Source organism: Cibotium barometz, chromosome 46 (assembly GCF_041138505.1).
Source record: "Cibotium barometz isolate CiBa-2024 chromosome 46, ASM4113850v1, whole genome shotgun sequence".
Lineage (NCBI taxonomy): Eukaryota > Viridiplantae > Streptophyta > Polypodiopsida > Cyatheales > Cibotiaceae > Cibotium > Cibotium barometz.
In genome coordinates, this window is record NC_141091.1 from 10450082 (window position 1) to 10472464 (window position 22383).

A 22383-nucleotide genomic window follows, 5' to 3' on the forward strand; every position below is an offset into this window, starting at 1 on the left:
TGATTGATCTTGAGGTGGGACCAATATGGTAAACGATAAAAGATGGAGTATCTAAACAAAAGCTAGTGGCAATCTTTATTTTTTGCCAATATAGCACACAATAGTTACAAACTCTTACCGGCTCATGCCAAGTGGTGGAGGAGTCATGGAACCGTCCCAAATTCTCATCCAATCTCCCGCTGTGAGTGATTGTGGGAGGACTTCAAGGGGCAACATATCTAGGATGATCAAGTGGGAGAAATCGATGGTGATTCTCATAAATGACCTTATTCAATGCATCTGCCCGTGAGGCAACAAGCGAAGGACCACAAACAGGACATGCACGATAACCCGATGTAGTGAGACCTGAACAATAGACGCAATTAAGTTTAGGGTGCCACATCCTTTGCCTACTCATAATTAGAAGTGCAATGCTTACCTGAACACTCGCCATAGCCTGGGAAGTCATGCATCGTCCACATCAAGATTGCTTTTTGCAGTTGAAGTCTCGTGTGACGAGGAAGGCCTGCTCACATCATGCACCTCAATACCTCTCCAAAGTATCTCTAGCTCGTCAATCAAAGGCTCCAAATAAACATCAGGATTTTTGACTTTATGTTTCCCTGGAATTAGAAGGGATAACATAACATGTATTTTGGAGACTTTCCACACTGAGGATAATCTTAACGAGACCAACTACCCCTTATGGCTTTGGAATGTCATCATTGGCATAGGTAGGGGAGATGCTAACCCGTTTTGTTGTTAACACAAAAGTGTTCTCTACCACATATGGGAGTAGTAGACAATAAGTGTTATGATCCCATCACTACAGTGGTTGAGTGGTTGGCTAACCCATGGGACTGGATGGGGTTAGGCTGGACTGATGGATCCGTAAATCGAAGGCTCAATTTCTGTATAGTACGATAGATGAGGTAAATCCTGGTTAAAAATTGTTCTATGGAAAAGAATCAATGGTTGTGCCTCTCAATGAGGAAAAAAGCGTTGATCTCTATGATCCAAGTACAATCTTTTCCCTAATCCAATTATGCTTCATCGCTTCTTGGAAGTATGGCTGGTACAAAGCAAACTGTGAGTAAGGATGGTTTACCCACCAGATCCCTCCCTTCCGAAACAACAAGATTCAGAGCCAAAGCCAGAGCCAAAGCCAAAGGCAACAACTTCTAAGCAACCATTAGAGAAGAAACCAATAAAGGGTAGAACCAATTTATCTAAGGCAAGAACTTTCCTTTAGAGACAAAAGAAATTGTTTGCTGAGACACGGCAAGCACAAAAGTCTACACATCTTCTCATCCCTAGAGCACCATTTCTGAGAATTGTAAGAATAGTAAGTGACAGTATCAAAGAGCAAGGACATTATAGATGGCAAAGCAGTGTAGTGGCATGTCTTCAAGAAGCTTTTAAAGACTATATTATAGACTTCATGAATGATAGCTTCTATGTGTAACCCATGCAAGAAGAGTCACTTTGATGGACAGGGACATGACACTTGTTAGCAGGGTGAGGTACATGTTTGACAAATTTCTTCATCCCTTGCTAAAAATGAGGGATAAGAAGCCTTTGAGATTCTCACAATTCCCCCAGCATTGAAAAGGAAATCAAAGGCAAACTTGTATTTGTGTTTGAATTAGGTTGTCTATCAGCCAATGGTGGATAATAACAGATGGTGGCATGTCATACCTGTTATGCCACGTTCCAAAGTGATGTATAGTACATTTACGAATATGGAGCGTATGGAGGATGATCATGGCCATGGAGGTGATGATGACCGTGATAGAGAGGAGGATGATCATGAGATAGGAGATACAGATATTGAGGCCATTACCCGCCGTGAGGACGAGCCTACCATTGGTAATGCTGATTTCGATGAGCACATGAGTAGGACAAGTACTAGTGGGTTGAATGTATTTGTAGATCTAAACACTTGTTTGGATTTTTAAGTAGATAGTTTGGCAAGGGTTGATCTCATTGAGGATGAGATTAAACCGCCATCATTGATATTGGCTAAACTATTTTACATATTGTCTCATTCTCCTCACCTCACTTATTTTTTGTATATGTGGGTTTGCAAAAAAGCATTGATGTTTTTGTTAAAATTATGTGCTTTGGTAATCATGGACAATTTTTAGAAAGCAGTGATGTACATTTACTAGCCTACACCAAAATCTCACTTTTTGTACTCTTTATTTTGCGTCTAAATACGCGTCTAATTCTCAGTGTAGATGCACTAATAGACGCCCTAATACATGCGTAAATAGACGCGCTGTTAGTAGATGCAGTGTTAGATTCTCACTATAGACGCCCTAATAGATGCATCAATACACGCTCAAATACACGCGCTATTAGACAGGCTGTTAGACGCGCCCGTAATTTCTCTATTCAAGCAATGCCTATAGACGCGCCCGCTATTTTGCGCGTCTATCAAGCGCGTCTATAGTTGCTTTGTGTTGTTGTGCTAGCCTTTGTTTTTTGGAAGCCATGGCCATCACAACCAACATAAGCACCATCGTCATCGTCATCATCATCATCATCACCTCTCCCTCTCCCTCTCCCTCTCCCTCTCTCCTTCTCTACTTCACACACACACACCCCCTACACACATTCACATGCACACACACTCCTTCTTGATGGATCTACACACACCCTTCTTAATGATCCCTCTCCCTCTCCCTCTCTCCTTCTCTGCTTCACACACACACACTCCTTACACACATTCACATGCACACACACTCCTTCTTGATGGATCTACACACACCCTTCTTAATGGATCCGCACACCCCCATGACAACATGTATCAATAGTAGGAATAGAGATTACCTCCATAGCCTTACCTTCATACTTAAGGTCTATTGAGATATCGAGCTCATCCAGTGAGGCGGTGGACACTGATGACCCGCCTGGGGGATAGTCCCCACACTTACACCACTGGCATGGTTGGTGAGATCTTGGGTGATACGCGGCCAGTGGGTGACAGGCTGTGTGACAGCCATTCTAGAGACTGGCATAGTTATCGCGCCAGCTCATTTAGTCAGGTTCACACTATAGAGAACCCTTGTATGTATTGGTTGAGTACCTTTCATATTGTGTGTACTCTTATCTTTGTATATGGTGTGTTGAGTGTTGAGTGAAGAAGAAGATTTTCAGCCTCTCACCTTGTGTGTTCTTTATTAGGGTTTTGTGTGTGTGTGTGTGCTTGCAAGAGCTCAAGCTCTCTTCCCTCCTCCCTGCATCTTTTCATGGTATCAGAGCTTGGTTCGTGCTAAGGGCTGAGCTGCAAGCAAGAGAACCATAGGAAGCGGTACGAGGGTAAGAGCTTCAACTACTCTTCCCTATTTGCGTTGGTGACTACACCCTTGTCGGGAGCTCTACGGGAGGCACCGGCAAATGATCTCTGATTGAGGAGCTTTCTTCGCGGGAGTAAAGCTATAGGGCAAATATACTATTCTATCGGACAAAAAATTTTGGGCCAAAATCGCGTTTTGGGCGCGTCTGGATCTCCGTTTTTCAGAAAGCAGACGATTTCGAGCACTGCAGGTAAGTCATCAATTCTCTGCAGAACTATGTTTTAAGAACTGCAGGAACGCAGATTAACTGTGCAGACACTGTGGGTGCTGCAAAGTTGCCATTGGGTGTATGTATGCACATTGAAGTCACTAGTTGTGACATTTGAGAGTACTACAGTACCGCTGCAGAAAATACAACAGTTTGTGCAGAAAAAACCAGAGTGCTGTTTCTGGTAAAATTGTGTGTTTGGCAAGATGTCAAATGATGGGATAACCCAGATTGTGGTAGAGAAGCTTGATAAGAATAACTTCCATGCTTGGAGGTTCAGGTTGACAAATTTCCTAATGGGAAAGGGCTATTGGGACTAATAGAAGGTGAGCATGAAGAGGCACCAGAGATACCGGACATAAATCTGACTACTGCAGATGTGAAAGAGTTTAAAGACTGGAACCAAGGAGCCAGGAAAGTTATGTATTGGCTTTCCATTAGTATACAGGACACCATGATTGGGCACATTCAAGATGCCAAGTCCCCTAAGGAGGCGTGGGACACCTTGGTAAAGCTCTATGAAACAAATACCAAGGCACGTAAGATATAGTTGAAGAATGAACTTCATACTGTGGAGAAAAAGAGCATGTCTGTGAATGACTATGCGCTGAAGATAAAGGGTATTGTGGAATCCCTTGCATCTATTGGTGTGTCAGTAGATGATGATGACAAGGTGGAAGTCTGTCTACGTGGTCTCGGGCCACAACACAAGGCGTTCAAGACGTCTATTCAGACTCGGAAAAACATTCCCAACTTTATAGATTTGGTGTCTATGCTAAATATAGAAGAGAAGAGCTTGGGTGAAGACCAACAGTCTTCACAAACCAAAAACAGTTCGGAGCAACAGGCCTTCTACACAAGTTCAGGAAGAGGACGAGGAAGAGGAGGCTGTGGACGTGGTCAAGGAGGTGGCCGAACAGGTAATCAGAATTATGGCCAGCTCCAGCAACAACAACAGTCCCAGAATACACAACAACAACAACAACAACACACAGGTAGAAGAGGCAAATTCAGAGGCAGGGGGAGTCAAAGAGGCCATGGAAATTGGCAAAGGCAATATAATGATGCACGTGAATGCTATTATTGTGGTAAGCCTGGACATGTGCAGGCAGAATGTTATAAGAAGCAGGCTGACATGCAAAATGGGAAAGTGCAGCAAAACAACTATGCATCCTCAAGCAAAAATAATGAGGACAATGAAAGGTTGTTTGTTATGCAGCATGTCGTGAATGCCATGTCTAAAAATGTTGAAGCAGCACAAAAAGATGACATGTGGTATGTGGATTCAGGTGCTTCGAACCACATGACAAGTCATGGGGAGTGATTCAAGGAGATGAAAAACCCGGAAAGACCAGGTTTTGTGGAAATAGGGGATGACACTGCTCATCCAATTGCCCATGTTGGAGATGTGCCATTGTCTATGCAGGATGGCAAAGTGAAGTACCTTGCAGATGTACTTCACGTTCCAAACATAACAAAGAATCTAGTTTCAGTTGGCCAGACGATTGAGCAGGGTTTGCAGGTTCGGTTTAACCCTGATGGTTGTTATGTTGAAGACTTTAAAGACAAGTGCAGGTTGGTTGCAAAAGGCAACAGAGTGGGCAGAATGTTTACGTTGAATGTAGACATGCCTGAAATGAGTGCTGCGATGTTTGCAAATGGTTCAGGAACTGTTGTAGACACAGACATTTGGCATAAAAGAATTGGACATATGAATGTGCAGCGAATGAAGTCTATGCAGACTAAAGGAATTATGACAGGGCTGCCAAAGTTTAAAGTGGAAGGTATATAGAGAATATGTGAAGCATGCCAATTTGGAAAGCAAACAAAGCATGTATTCCCACGTAATAGATATGTGAGCAGAAATAAACTAGATGTTGTGCATTCAGATGTATGGGGTCCTACGAAGACCATGTCTATGGGAGGCTGCAGATATTATGTGACATTTATTGATGACCACACAAGGAAAGTGTGGGTATATTTCATGAAGGAGAAAAGTGAGGTGTTCACTCACTTTCATGTTATACCAAGCTCTTGCGAATGACGTTCTTCAAATGCTCCACCTCCTTGTCGCTGATTTGGAAGGCCTTGGCCAGGATAGCATCATCGATGGCCGGGTTGGATACGAAGGTGGCCTTGGCGACCTACGAGGTGCCGGGGTTCTGGCTAGTGAGGGCGGAAATAGCCACGGCGGGCTCGTTGCCGCCCATGTTGAGCTAGAAGTGCACAAGGCCTTTGGAGAAGATGAAGAGCTCCCTCTGTCTTATGGTCTAGGAGAAGAGCTTGTTTTCGGTGGTGACAAAGCCCACATACAGGGATCCCTCCTCCACGTACAGAAGCTCGGACACCCGGGGGTGGACATGTGGCGGGTTGAGGCCGCCGCCCCCACCGCGAAGTCGATGCGGGCCATGGAGATGCCGAAGGTGTTGACACCCGGGAAGTTGGCCACGTAGGCCAGAGTGACGGCCAATCCCAAGCGGTTGGATGTCTTGCCAGCCTTGGCGATGAACGAAGACGCGAAGTCCTCCGCAGTCGCAATGGCGGCATCTTTGCATACGAAATCAAATTTCATTGTAGTCAAAAATTTCATTTTCAAGTCTGCTTTTCCTCCTAAATGTCCAAATTGACCTCTCATTAACCTTCCTCCCTTCCTATTCCATCTCTTCAATAGCCATCAAGCCCGAAACCCTAATCTGCATAGCATCTTTACATTTTCTTTCTCTATCTCAATCGCCCAACCCTAATCTCACTACTATAGCTTCACAATTGATATGGCTGCACCACGAAGAAGACCAAAAGATGAGATTGAGGAGATCTCACTGTACAACAAGAGGGACGATGATGGTGCTTGGGTGAGAGAGGCATTTCGTAAGGGTTCTTGGGTTTTCCTATAGCCAATTGCTATTGGTTGTTGGCACCAAGTTCGACGACGACGAGATGTGATGGAGCTTCATTTGGTGGAAGGGTCATTTAGAGGGATTCAAAAAATCAAGCAATGGAGACCTTGTGTGGTATCGAATATGTTTATGAAGTAGTACAAAAGACTAAGTGAAGTTTAGTTAAGACTAAGGTTGTTTTACTATGATCAATCCCTCGCATGTCACATGGACATATTTGAACAAGAAGGTGTAGGACCTAGAGTGGAAAACTAGTCTCGGGTTGTTGCAAGATCATGGTGTCCAGTATTGTCCAGTTTATGCTAGACTGGGAAAATGCTTGGAGAGAAAATTTTGGGGAGCAAGGTACGTCAAATGAGATCAAGCAACTAATATAAAATACACATGCATTTAAATTAACCTAATATAACTTAAATTAGTCTAATTAAATTAATATAAATTAGTCTAATTAATCAAAAATTAATAAAAAAATATGATGAAATGATTAAAAAATGATGTTTCAATACTTAGAGTGATCCAATTTGTTTTTCCATAGATGCACCATTACAAGAACACTAGTCCCTATAGGTTTTAGATGATTTACATCACAAATGTAATGTCACTAAAATTAGATTATTATAATATTTGTAGGCCTTCTGATATCTTGGAAGAATTTTGGAAAAGAGATCATTAAAAAATCCAACCATTGGATTTGCAGTTTTTATTAACCACCACGTTCTACTAATGTCTCAGTATCTACCACTCTTTTCATCTACAAGATTGTGGCATTTAGTTATTGTGGGTACAGAAAGTGACGTATATTATAACACTTTAAAGACCTTGAAATATTTAAATAAAATAGACAAATAGCTTAACATTTTCTCAAAAATCAAGTTAAGCTCTATATTATGTGAATATCTAAGGTATAAAGTGGGAATCTCACATGAGTATATGTAAAAGATATTAGCATTTTATGGAATCAATCCAAATTTGGGATAGGGTGTATACATTAACTTTGTACCTAAGAAAATGAGGACTTTTGACTATCTAATGCTAAAATAGATTATGCAACTATATTTTCAACTTTGAATGTGATGTTCCAATAAAAGAATTTGAAAGGAAATTTCTTCATTTGCTAGGAGAGATTAGCTACTAAAGGTAAACACATGCTTGCTTTTTGATTGTTTGTAGGGTGTCTAAGTGGAAAAAACTAGGTACCCTCATCCTGTAAAGTAACCACCCTCCCATGTGAGCCCAGTCGTCCGGGAGACGAGTCAGCCTAGGTTCCACTCTATACATCCAATTCTATATGTCCAATGTGAGGCGTGCATTGTCCTACACATGAAGCAGTGCCAGTCCGTGCTGTGAGTCTCCCTCTAGAATGATGTTAGGTGATCGGTGTATCTTGTCTCGACTAGGTGTCGAACATCTGTAGGTGTTTGTAGGATTGCATATAGAGAAGGGGGAATCCCATAAGGCTACCCTAGAGCAGAGCCTTGTGCTCTTGTTGTGGGCATGGGGGAGCTATTGAACCAAGGGGTGAGGAGGTCCCCAGGCTATGCCCACCAGTGGGCAAGAGGGGCTATCGGCCAGCCAACCGAGTGGGCCACATGCCCTGGAAGCTGTCGGGGCTAGTTATTAACTGCCTAGATAGCCAGCCCAACGGCTGCTCAACAACTAATTGGTTTTCTTGGGGTGGCTGCTCAACAACTAATTGGTTTTCTTGGGGTGGCCAAACCATACACAAGCAAGGGGAAGCTCCAATCTTGCAGATATTCAGGACCCAATATTGTGTCTTCTTCTCCCTCTCTCTCACTTTATTTTTTCCACATCTACTTTAGTTTTGTGCGTTATTTTTGTCACTCATGAAAGATTGCTGAATTTTGAGAATTAAAGTTACTGATTTGGTCCCAAAGATTCTGCATGTTATACTAAGCAGCTCTCCATCATTTTGGTGGTCTTCAGCCCAAGACCCTAAGAAGGTGTGGACTTTAGAATCCCAAGGGGCCAGTAAGGCCCTAAGCTATGCCCACCAGCCCTTGGGCAAGGCAGGTTGTTGGGCTAGCCCTAGGAGCCATGGCCAAGCAGTCGACAGGGCCCCGGCCCTGCCTAGCCCAGCTGGTTGAGTGTGGTCAGTCCCGCACTGTTTGTGCATGGCTGTCGACAACGAGCAACCTCCACACCCTCTCTCTCTCTCTCTCTCTCTCTCTCTCTCTCTCTCTCTCTCTCTCTCTCTCTCTCTCTCTCTCTCTCTCTCTCTCTCTCTCTCTATTTGTCTACACATCTACTTTAGTCTTTCAAACATGGATGCGTATTGTTACCATGAATTATCTCTTCGGTGTTTGAGTAGAATCGTACACTCTTGTAGAACACCTTTGCGGCTCCAGCCAGCTTCCAACTCTCACTCGAGCTCTGTGAGGACAAACTTCGTGCTAACCTCGTCCTAGTTCCTGCATTTAAATGAAAACTCTGTGTTTATTAACCAATTGAATTACAATTTACAACCATCTCATATTGTAATCAAAGATCTCTTATCCCCATAGCTTGTGGACCTCAGGCATATAGAGGTCCACTAGGTCTCGAAAGTTGACGACGGAAAACCTTGCCTCTGTCTCGGCCCACTATGTGTCCTTGCTTGTCAATGGAGAACTCTACGCCCACGTTCCCTATACAAGATCGTGGCACCAACGGTGGTGGGACTGTCTGCTTGGGCAGATCTGTGACACTCCGCTCGTCACTCCTATAATGAAATTAAAACAAATAGTTATTAGACATTGAAATAACTAGTATAAAATACAAAACATACTTCATACCTATGTTGACGATGCCTCTGTGGAGGCTCCTGGGTGACAACACTAGGCTCCTATGTACCTCTCATCTATGTCCTATATAATTGACCAAATATAGGTATTATAGCCATTTTTTAAATAAATGATAGCTCAAAAGAGACAAATTATCGAAATTATACATATTCATCTGGCTGTATGGTGCCACGTTCTGCTCCTGATCCTAATCCTTTGGTGCCATGTCGAGCTCTAGATCTTGATCCTCCATGGCTAGCTCTAGATCCTGATCCCCCTCCTCTTGACCCTCCTGCTCTAGATCCTCCTCCTCCTCTCACAGATTTAGAGGTGCCCTTGCCAGGGACAAAGGGCCGCAAGGAGCAAGAGAGTCAAGTGAGGGTAGCCTCCAACTTGTCAATGCTCAATACAAGATACTCTCCCATGTACTCCTCTATCTCATCTCTACTCAAACCTAGACTCCGCAATACTCTCTTGATGGCTTTCAAGAGACCTGACTTCCCGAAGTCTGCCATGGATATCTATACACATGTAGAAGGATATTGTATCTAAACTTATAAGCAGACAATAACAATCCACTAGTACATGTATGCAAGATAAAAGATGCACACAATGTCAAGAATGGCAACAACAACAAAATATCAGACTACCGGGAATATAAAAGATGCACACAACATCAAGAATGGCAACAACAACAAAATATCAGACTATCAGACTACCAGGAAAAAAATCGATAGTTCCATTAAAATATAGAAATAGTATATTATAAAAGAGTACTTTAAATTCATAGTTCCTAAACATTTTGTTGAGCCCGTTGCACTATAGCAGCAGCGAGCTCAATACGAGCTCTTGTTTATTTAGTGGAATCAATTAGCTGATTTTGTTTCCACTTAGTGATGTCCTTTGAAAGCTTTGTCTCTGGGCTTTATTCACATCAGCTAGACTTGTCCCGCCACACATTATCGTGCCCCAATAAAGATCCACAACATAATGTTTCCTTTGAAGTGCATTGTGGTAAGCTCTCTCTCTCTCTCTCTCTCTCTCTCTCTCTCTCTCTCTCTCTCTCTCTCTCTCTCTCTCTCTCTCTCTCTCTCACACACACACACACACACACACACACATTCAAATAAGTGCCCATGTGACCATCGTGTGCCATGATGATCTACTCCAATGTTGATGTAAGCCATGATTCTTATGCAACTATGCTCTATGGAGGAGTGATGCTCTAAATGAAATGATGGGTTTAGCTTATATGCAAGGAGGAGTATTTTCTAAGCTAATAGCCCATGGGAGGTTGTAATGTTGGCCGATAGCCAATGGGCATGTGTAGGGCAAGCCACTGATGATGACTAACCATGCCCTCATAGGGCCAAGAAGCTATCTTTTATGGGTTGGCCCTGCCATGGCTTGTTGTGTCCCAAGGCTTACCTAAATGCTCCTTATGCAAACAACTCCCTGACACTAACTGACTATTATTGACCCTTAGCTGACCTTGTCCCTAGTTGAGGTCATTGACTAGGGACACCATAACCACAATAGCCAAAACACCATATCTCCAACATGACATTGACATCGAGGTCTAGACCATATAACCCAGAGCACTATGTGGTTTTTGTAGCTGGTCGAGTTTCCTTAGTTATGTTTGCTCTACGTCTTGTAACACTCATGAGCATTTATCATGGCATTCAAGCACAAGGAGCATCTCCAACATCATGTACCATAGCCTAACCAAGCATTTACAACAATTAAATCATGTACCCAAGCATAGATCACAATATTTACAGCATGTGTAGTGTATGGGGCTTCTATAGTAACTACAATAGTACATAAGGCATTAAAAGAATTTAGGGCATGCATCACAGCAGGTTGGGACCCCTACAACCATCCAACAACATAGAAAAAGGCTTTTGGGCATTTATGAGCCATGGAGGACCCTGACAAATAGGCTATGATAAATAGGCTAACAACATTATCCTCGCCAACCAGCAGAATAAATCCATATTAAAAAAAAGGCATCATTCATTCCAATCATCTCCTCATTCTCAACGTTCCTAGCCATCCAACAGTAGCCCACTCCCTCAAGCCATGCCATCACACAACCTCAAAGCCGTGCCGTGACCCCGTCCCCGTCGTGTAGTGAGTCCGCCCCTCGGGCTGTGTCGTGCTGTTGTTGAAAGAACGGTAAAGGGGGAGGAGACATACACACAGGAGCAAACCCTAATGTATATTGCAAACCCTAACCATAGAGGGAAGCCATCTCCCTTCTCACACAATGCACAATGCCATAATCCATAATACACACAACACTATGAGTTGTGTCCACACACATCTAACCCTAGCTAATGTCCACACACTATGACCAGCTGGACACGCGGTCATTTATGTCTCACACATGTTCCTACCTAACATGCCAGCACATATAGCATAGCTAGCTCACACCACTGACATCGAGCTTGAATCTCAACAGCCCCTCTCAAGCTCATGATGTACTGCCGATGAAGATGTAAATGAGCTTGGGATATCAAGACTCTCAACACTCCCCCTCAAGCTCATCCCATGTACTCCCAACATAGTACGGAAGTACTCAAACTTCTCCCTGCTAAGTGGCTTTGTAAAGATATCTGCCACCTGCTCATCAATCTTCACATACTGTAGATCAACTGTACCATCCAACACCTTCTCTCTGACAAAGTGATAATGGACCTCTATGTGTTTGGTCCTCACATGAAACACTGGATTCTTTGCCAACTGTATACTGCTCATGTTGTCACAATGAATGACAACTTTGCCATCAATAGGCTCACACAAATCTGTCAAGAGACTCTTTAACCATATATCCTCACAAGTAGCAATGGCTGCACCTCTGTATTCAGCCTCTGTAGTACTGGATAAAGCAACTGCAGGTTGCTTCTTGCTACTCCAACTCACCATGGCACTTCCAAGTATAAAAGCATAACCACTAGTAGACCTCCTATCATATGAGCTACTTGCCCAATCAGCATCTGTGTAGCCATGTATGTCAAAGCTTTTACCACTCTCATAAAGTAGACCATAATGTGCAGTGGTCTTCACATATCTCATAATGCGTCTCACTGCATCCAAATGAGGTTTTCTGGGGCTCTGCATAAACTGGCTGACTAGCCCCATAGCATAACTCAAATCCGGGCGTGTGATAGTCATGTAAATGAGACTACCAACCATCTTTCTGTACATCGATGGATCATCCAACTCCTCGCCATAATCAGCCCGCAACTTCACATTTTGCTCCAAAGGTGTACTCATAGGCTTACACCCTGTCATGCCATACTTTGCCAACATATCTAATGCATATTGGCGCTGTACTAACCATGTACCTACATGATCTTTGACCACTTCAATTCCAAGGAAGTATCTCAACTCACCAAGATCTTTCATGTCAAATTACCCACTCAAAGCTTTCTTGACATGCATCACATCTGCACCATGATCACCTGTGATAATCAAGTCATCCACATAGATGACGAGTAAAATAATCCCATGTTCTGTCTTCTTCACATAGAGTGAAGAATCTGCTATAGAAATCTGAAATCTAAGAGAGATAAGATATCTGCTCATCTTATCACTCCAAGCACGAGGTGCTTGCTTCAAACCATATAATGCCTTTTTCAATTTGCATACATGAGTGGGATATCTTGGGTGTACATACCCTTCTGGCTGTGCCATATACACTTCCTCTTGTAGATCTCCATTTTGAAATGCATTTTTGACATCCATTTGATGCATTTCCCAACCATTAGCTACAGCCATAGTAATGACTGCTCTCACTATTCCCATCTTTACCACTGGACTAAACGTTTCATCATAGTCCAAACCTTGGGTTTGTGCATAACCCTTTGCTACCAATCTTGCTTTATGTCTCTCAATAGAACCATCAGATTTGCACTTCACTTTGTAAACCCATTTACATCCAATAACATTCTTATCCTTTGGTAATGCAACCAAGTCCCATGTATCATTATGAACCAATGCGTCCATCTCAACATCCATTGCTTTCTGCTTTCCAATAGCCTCTGTATAGCATGTAGGTTCCACATGCTTCACCATAGATGTCATATATGCATAATGCATAGCAAAATCTCGATATGTCAATCTGTCAACTGGATATTTGACTCTCGGGAATCTCCGTAATGCATGCGGGTCACTCTGTACACCTGTAACTCTAGCATGTGGTGGCACATATCTGTCCTGCCTAGCACCAGGTGTGCGTAAAACAGGTATGCCAAGCTCCTCATCCAAACTCTCTGAACTCGATGACTCAACCTGTAATTCCAATGCCTTCAACCTTCTTCTTGCCTTTATCCATAGCACTACTCCCAGTGCTCACACTCTCATGCCTCAAACGTCCTGATAATGGACGTATAGTACTACTCTCAGCTTCTGTTGCTGCTGGCCCAGACATAGTAGTAGAACTAGAACTTGCTTGTGGCAAGTTCACAAGCACATCAGCTTCAAGTGACTCAATGACACCCTCATCCTTTGCTTTGTACCAACTAGCAAGCTCATCAAACACCGCATCTCGTGAGATGACCACTTGTCTAGTTTGTGGATTATAACATTTGTATGCCTTACGATCCTGTGCATATCCAACAAATATACATTTCTCTGCCTTAGGATCCAACTTCCTTCTTCTTTCATCAGGGACATGTACATAAGCTATGCATCCAAATACTTTGAGGTGTCCAATATTTGGCCTGTAACCTGTAAGTCGCATCTCTGGCATGCTTCCATGAATGGCTACTGTAGGTGTTTTGTTCAGTATATACACTGCAGTAGCACATGCTTCTGCCCAATAGTAATCTAGCATGCTCTTTTCATTGAGCATCGCCCTAGCCACTTCACATATGACTCTATTCTTTCTCTCAGCCACACCATTCTGCTGAGGTGTATACCTGCAAGTCAACTGTCTTCTTATTCCATGCTTCCTCAAGAAACGCTCAAAAGCTTTTGAGGTGTATTCACCACCTCCATCTGTCCTCAAACATTTAATCCAATAGCCATATTGCTTTTCTGCAAAAGCTTTGAAATCCATAAACTTTTCCAAGACTTCACTCTTCTCTCTGAGAAAGTATATCCATGTCATCTTGCTGAAATCATCTATGAATGTCACATAATATAAACTACCTTTGATAGATGGGTTTTGTGCAGGACCCCATACATCACTATGTACTATCTCAAGTGGCCTGCTACTCATATTTCCTTCTCTAGGAAACCGCAACCTTGCCTGCTTTCCAAACTGACAGGCTTCACAAACATGCATATTCCCATCATATTTGAATCTAGGCAATCCACTGACAATGCCTCTTGTTTGCATGTTCTTTAATCTCTGTATATTGACATGTCCAATCCTCTTATGCCACATATCAATGTCCTGTACCACATTCCTGCTTTTAGAGAACATGGCTGATTTTAACTCAGGAATTCCAGCATCCAGCTTAAACAACTTGCCTTCTTTCTTTCCTTTAGCAATAACTCTACATCCATTCTTGAATTCCTCAACGAAGCAACCATGCTCGTTGAAACGAACCTGTAATCCCTGTTCCACCATTTGACCAACTGAGGCCAAGCTTTTTGTGATAGAAGGCACGTACAATACATCTGACATAGATTTTGTTTGACCATTGTGCATAACCAATGGTACACTACCAACATGTGTAATGGCATGCTGAGTATCATCTCCTGTTTCCACATAGCCTTTCACATCCATAGGCTTCATATGCTTAAACTATTCACCATGACACGTCATATGGTTTGATGCTCGAGAGTCCATATACCAAGTATCATCATTCTCAGCATTTGTCATCATCGATCCAACAACATGTTTCATGGCGAACAAATGATTTGCAGTGCCATCATTACTGCTTGATGCATAATTTCCACCACCATGTTGTGCATAATTTTCACCATAATGACCACCACGTTGTGCTCTACCCCCTCTCAAATCATTCTGTTTGCGGAAACAATCTCTCGCCATATGACCATATTTCCCACAATAATGGCATTCCACATCTTGCATAGATGTTTGTTGGCCTTGCCAACATCCTCTACCACGAGGGTTACCTCTGCCTCTTTGAGGTGTATATCCACGACCACCTCGAGCACCATATGAAGGCTGAAAATTCTATTGTGGAGACCTGTCCTGCCATCCACGTCCACGTGATGTGAATCTCCCCCTACCTCTAAAGCCTCTTTGCGAGTAGAAATCCTGATTTCTGCCATTATCATCATGGCTAGTAGATGCATCCAGAAATGAATCACTGAGTTTGATTTCCTCAACAAGTAAGAGTGAAACCAACTCATCAAAGTCTGGTAAACCTATACTCCTCACTGAGATAGAGGTATCATTAGATTTATATTCCTTGCCAAGACCACGTAAGGTAATATCCACCAAATCATCATCAGGCATGGGGACATTTATTGTTGCCAATGCATCTGCAAACTTCTTTATTTCTTGCACATAATCATGGATGCTCCTTTTATTCCGCTTCACATTATGTATCTGCTGTCGCAACTGAGACTTGCGAGCACTCGTGTCTGTAGTATCAAACATCTTTACCAAAGTATCCCATGCATCTTTGGGATTCTCAGCATCCTGTATGTGTATGAGCAAAGCATTAGAAATACATATAGACAGATAATGCAACACTTTGAATGCTCTTTCTGACCATTGCTTATGAGCAATAACCTGCTGCTGTGTAGGTTGTCGGGGTAGCTCTGGCTCTGGCTCAGCACCTATAATGAGATTCCAAAAACCTTTTCCTTTCAAGAAACTTTTGATCCTATACTTCCATGCCTAGAAGTTCTTCCTATCCAGCTTTTCACCAACAATCTATACTGGATTATCCGACATGTTTGCTCAATGCAAAACACCTCTTCTGCACAATTCCAAATCTGTAAATGAGCCTTCCTTATCTCAACCACACTCCAATGAGTGTTCCAGATACTCCAAAGTAACCACCAATCTTCAAATTTGATGTAGAAAATCAACCTATATGCATCCAAAATGAATTGGCTCACGCAGTCTGAGATACCCTGCTTTGATGCGCTTTCCACGCTCCAAATCACAATGTAGTGGTGCAATCAAGTATGGGAAACTTGCATTGACACCTAAACAACCTCAATGTTGAATATCAACACCATTTGACATGTGTACATATCAATTTTTGAAAACCCCTTTCTCTGTTTTGGGAAAAACCAGAAAAACTAGTAGTAAAATGGCTCCAATTTCTTCAATATTTGTCCAAATTTAGCAACCAGGCATTCATTAGCTTAGCAATAGTGTCCATCAACTCCATGTAAGAGGAATTTGTCCAACTGTATAAGACCAAAGATTAATTGCTCAATTAAAATGACTCTGTTTCTCTGCAACTAGTACAGCCTGTTTAATCAGCTCATTCCCAGCTCAAGTAAGCATAATTGATCAAACCAACCATGTAGCCCTCTTCTCCAATGTGTATAGCAACCAATTGCTAAAGAAATTTTGAAATGTATCAAGCAACCAAGTAGAAATCGACCTCCTCGCTTCAATTATATCAAAATTCTGCTCTGTTTTCTCTGTGCAGTCTGCACCGCTTGCATTTGAGGGATTCGGGAGTTGTTTAAGTGTTAATTGAAGATGGATATAGGTGCCCAACACACTTGGGTATGTGTGAAACCAATCAATGGTTGGATTTTAGCCAAAACCACGCTCCAAATGCATCAAATCTTGACTCCTTTTTCTCTGTTTTGTGAGAGCTCAAAAACCAGTAAATTCCACTCATTCAAATGCATTCAAATTGCTCCAAAATAAATCGTATCCTTGAATCTTTACATGGTCAAAGTGTGGACGAGTTGAAAATTTTCTCCAAGCTAAGACTTAGTAGACTATCTTAAGTGTTTTGACTATTTTGGAAGGGGAGACCTTACAAATGGTATCAGAGCTGATCTTAGTTCCTAGGATTTGTTTTTCAAAGGTTAACTATTAAGGGATTAAAAGAAGTGATTGTTTATCATAGGAGGATGAATCAATCATCTCTACTGGCCATAGAAGTGATTTGAATATCCTCACATGTTGAGACAACCGTCCTATGAAATTGTGCTTGTATCTTGGAGGTGCACACGCAAGATATTTATAATAAATTTGAGAAATAAGATTGGGGAGGAAACCTTTTGAGGAAAAACGTACGGTGATCAAATTAAGAAACGAGTGAGAGACTGAATAGAAGGATAGACTAAAACTTTGTTTAGAGAACTTTTCAGGATATATCTCATTAATTTGCATATTATAAATTATTAAAATTATAACTCCATTAAGGTTTGAATAGTTGATGTATGAATGTCATCCATTGGATGCTTTACACTAGGATGATCATCCAAGATCTTGAACCCATCTCAGACAAACATAGGTCTAACTTTGGATGTGTAATTCACAGAGGATCATGCTCTTAGATGTGTTAATCCCAAGATACTAGATGTGTAATTTTCAAAAAACTAATCATCTTAGACGTGTTAATCCTGATAATATTTGGATGTGTCAATCCCAAGGCACAAGATGTGTAATTCTCAAAAAATTAAGATCTCAGATGTATTAATCCCGAGTGCCTTCAGATGTGGTGCTATGATAAGTATTTGATAGTTTTGAACTTTTCATGGGGATATAATGAAAGAAGCAAGTTCATCCTTTCTCGTCTAAAAATCATAAGAAATGCCGAATTAGTTGAAAGAACTATTGTCAATCTAACCACTGGAACCACAATCAGTTATGGAATGCCGTGAAAGTACACCTTCGTGAAAGGTTTTGTCCTCCAAGATTTCGAGAGGATAAAATGAATGAATTTTTGGAGCTAACCCAAGAAGGGAAGACCCTAAAAGAATACCACCAAAATCTTGCTAAAACTTCTCCAATTAGCTCCAGAGATGAATAAGGTGACTCTTCTCCATAGATTCATTTGAAAGCTTATTCTACCATTGAATAACCTCGTCAAGAACGCAAAACCATCCTCTATTTCAAAAGCCATACTTATAGCCAGAGACTATGATAAAGTTTTTTTATATAGAAAGTGTCAAGAGACGAGAAGGACATGAGTCCTTCCATGTTAATCAAGAAGAGGTCCCCTAATTCAAGAGGAACGTCAAGCACACCCTTGGCTACAAGGAAAGTGTTGAGACGAGAAGGACATGAGTCCTTCCATGTTAATCAAGAATAGGTCCCCTAATTCAAGAGGAACGTCAAGCACACCCTTGGCTACAAGGAATCATGAGCTAGAACAAAAACTAGGTCAAGAAATAGGGATAGCAAGGTTAAAGATAAATCGAATTCAATAAGTATTTCTATGAGTAAATAGAAGAGGATTGGTGCAAGGTTCATGTGAAGTAATGTACATGATGAATAGAGGTATTCTAGAAGATGATACTAAGATTATGCAATTGCTATCATAGGGTAGATTGCGTAAAGGATTGATTCCCTTACGTTTTTCCATGACAATTTGTTAAGTACCATATTATAGGGTATAGAATAAGGAATTTGTAAGGGAGGATTGCGATTTATTTTTTTAAAAGATTCATATCGTATGAGAGGTATATGGATGCATGAACTTAGGATAATAAGACCAATTAACTTTAGAATAATAAAGACCTTTTGGGGGCACAACAAAAAAAGCCAAACACATGAAATAAGGGACTCTTTAGGAAGAATGTTTAGATTGAAGAAGATTTCTACCTAGTGGGGACACCACTTTGGAAGAGACAGGAGGATTTACTTAGATACTACCCTAGCTCCACGAGATGAGGACATCTCGAATCTTTTAAGTGGGGGAGATTGTAAGGTCCCTCCCAAGCCATGTATGTGTCTCTTTTAATATAGACTTCAAGAAGGAAAGAGAGTGAACTTAGAGAAGAGTGAGACAACAAGGCTAGAAAATTTAGAAAAGTGTTAGAATAAAAATATTATCTTTAAAAACCCTAAAAGAAATAAGAAGACAAGAATAGTTCTATCAAGAGATAAGTATCTCCAAAAATAAAAATTTGAATTTAGGTGATAGGAGGTCGTATCTAGAGTACTTTTACATATTTAGAGTCCATGCATACTAAAAATGTGAAAAAGCAATGCATTTCTAAAGATAGCACGTTTGCGGCTATATACAGACGTTTTTGCCTATTCTACCCGCGTTAGTTTATAGAATAGATGTCTTCTAATTTTTTTGATTGGTTATACGACCGTATTTTGTGTTTTTATCAGAGAATTATGGCCGAAACACTTTTTTGATTATGTCACGGTCTCTATATAGGAAAGCTGTAAGAAGGCAACAAGTAGCCTCAAGGTAATCCTAGAGCTTGAGATGTATATATTCCTTCATTCTTAGCTAATCTCTTAGAAGAGAAGGTTAGATTGCTATGGTCTTTCAGGGAAAGAGACCAAAACTCCATAGCTTTTCTTTTAAAGAAAGAATAGTATGCCGTAGCCCGTAGCCGTGCAAGAGAAGGGTACTTTGCCATAGACCTTCGAAAGAGAGAAAAGTCAGAGTACAAGTAAGAGGAGATAAAGCTTGGGGGGGATGATCGGATGATTTCAATTGTAAGAGAAGGTATTAGAAGACTCTTTAATCTCATATATCAAGTTCTGAAACTCTTATTAACGAGCAAAGACAACGATAAACGATAAATTTCTATAAGGTATATATATATATTGTTTTTCAATTATATATCATTCTTAGGGGTTGAGGTATGGCCCCGGCTTCTCTATTAATTGTTAATAGTGATCTATTTGATTGATTTACTAGTTAAAGTTTGTATTCTTTTAAACAACAGCATATGCCTTAATAAAGAATGTCTTATCGTAATCTCAAGTTGAAATGCTAAAATCTTTGTGTAAAGGATTGTTTTCTTAAGAAGGTAACATGGATTCTAGTCCTATGGTCTAGTTGAGTAAATGGATTATTATCTTGGTTAAATTAAGGTACAAGTATAACTTCTCCCTGCCTTGACACTGCCCGTTCTTGTGCGTGTGTAGCTGGATGACAGAGATGTTAGTAAGGCCCGAAGTCCACCCATGGTATCCCTCATACCATTGGGAGAATGAGGTTCACCGATTGAGGCGAGTAATTGTGATGTTGCGTGCCTAGTTCTTCTGAGGGCCCAGGCTAGTGTGGTGAATTAGCCCTTCCTAGTGTGCAGACATCCCTCTGAGGGGTGAGATGATCGAGTGATAGAGCCTGAGGGGGAAACAAGTAGGCTTGACTCCTCATCACGAGCGGCCGAGGATGAGCTGTATGGTCCCGTAAGGTTTTGCCCAGCATATAGAGACTGGAAGAACGAATTCTATATCACCGACAATACAAAGGAAAAGAATAAGAGAGCCGGTTTGGCTTATATGGAATTGATTCATGTATAGACTTTTTTTATATAAATCTTGTCTTTGGCATTATTGTACTATGAAAAAAGGTGGTTTTAACAAACCTTGTGAAAGGGCCTTAATTAAGGAACATGTTTATTTATGTCAAATAGTGTGGTATAATTAATTAGAAAAAAAATTGACGTATGAGTAGGGTGGAAAGTGGGAGGATGGAATGCCCCGAGACGGCACCATCCTACGAACGGGTGGACCCAATTAGTCGAGTAGCTTTCCAACAGATTAAGTGAAAGTCCTACGCTAAATAAATAGGTTCTCGAGCAACTCTATTCTAGTAGACTAGGCCAGTGGTGGCTGTGCCTTGCATGGATGAGGAAAAAAGCGTTGTCTCTAGGAATTAAGATTAGTAGTTGCCCAAATTATGATCAATTACCCTATGGATAATTTGACTTTTAGAAGACCACGCTCCCCCTACAGGGATAGGACTAGGTCTTACCTACAAATCGTATCCTTGAATCTTTACATGGTCAAGGTGTCACGAGTTGGAAAGTTTCTCCAAGCTAAGACTTAGTAGACTATCTTAAGTGTTTCCCCTGTTCTCAAAGGGGGGAACCTTACACCTACCCCCACATGCTTTGCAAAGTCTAGTCAAGATCGGAGCGTGTTTGGATACGCAATTAGCACCCAGTGATGATTTTTCAAGACTCTTCTTTTGATGCTTGAGAGGGGATGGAAAATCTCGCTCTTCCCCATGCCATCGTACCCAAACATGCTCCGACGGTAACCAAACTTTCCAAGCATGTAGGGGTGGGTCCCCCACAAATCCTTGCAAAGTTTGGTCACAATAATCAGACCATTTTTGGATTAGCAAGTAGTGCCCAGTGTAGACTTTTCTAGTCTCTTGGTTCTTGAGAGGCCATGGAAAATCTCGCTCTTCCCCATGGCATCGTACCCAAACATGCTCCAATGATAAACCAAACTTTGCAAGCATGTGGGGGGCCCACCCCCACATACTTGCAAAATTAGGTCACCATCGAAGCATGTTTGGATTAGCAATTAGTGCCCAATGTGCAGATATTTCAGGTCTCTTGGTGCTTGAGAGGCCATGAAAAATCTTGCTCCTCATTTTGCAATCTTACCCAAATATGTTTCAATGGGGACCAAACTTTGCCAGCATGTGGGGGGGGACCAAACTTTGCCAGCATGTGGGGGGGACCCACCCCCACATGCTCGCAAATTTTGGTCACCATCGGAGGATGCTCGGATTGTCTTGTAAGCATGTGGGGGAGATCCACCCTCACATGCTTACAAAGTTTGGTCCCCATCAAAGCATGTTTGGATTAGCAATTAACGCCCGGTGCGGATTTTTCAAGTCTCTTGTTGGTGCTTGAGAGGCCATGGAAAATCCCGCTCTTCCCCATGCCATCGTACCCAAACATGCTCTGATGGTGACCAAACCTTGCGAGCATGTGCGGATTTTTAAAGTCTCTTGGTGATTGAGTGGCTATGGAAAATCCCACTCTTTCACATGCCATCCATCGTACCCAAATATGCTCGCATATGGTGACCAAATATGCTCGGATATGGTGACCAAATATTTCGAGCATGTGAGGTTGGTTCTCCCCCACATGTTTGCAAAGTTAAGTCACTCCATCAGAGCATATTTAGATTAGCAATTAGTGCCCGGTCTGGATTTTTCAAGTCTCTTGGTGCTTGAGAGGCCATGGAAAATCCCGCTTTTCCTCATGCCATCGTACCCAAACATGCTCCAATGGGTAACTTAACTTTACGAGCA

At 41.7% G+C, this 22383-nt stretch overlaps 1 pseudogene; it reads right to left on the reverse strand.

The window, feature by feature from the left end:
* Positions 1–5570: 5570 nt before the first annotated feature.
* The window catches only part of LOC147611866 (putative germin-like protein 2-1), a 48770-nt pseudogene continuing 31957 nt past the window's right edge, over positions 5571–22383 (reverse strand).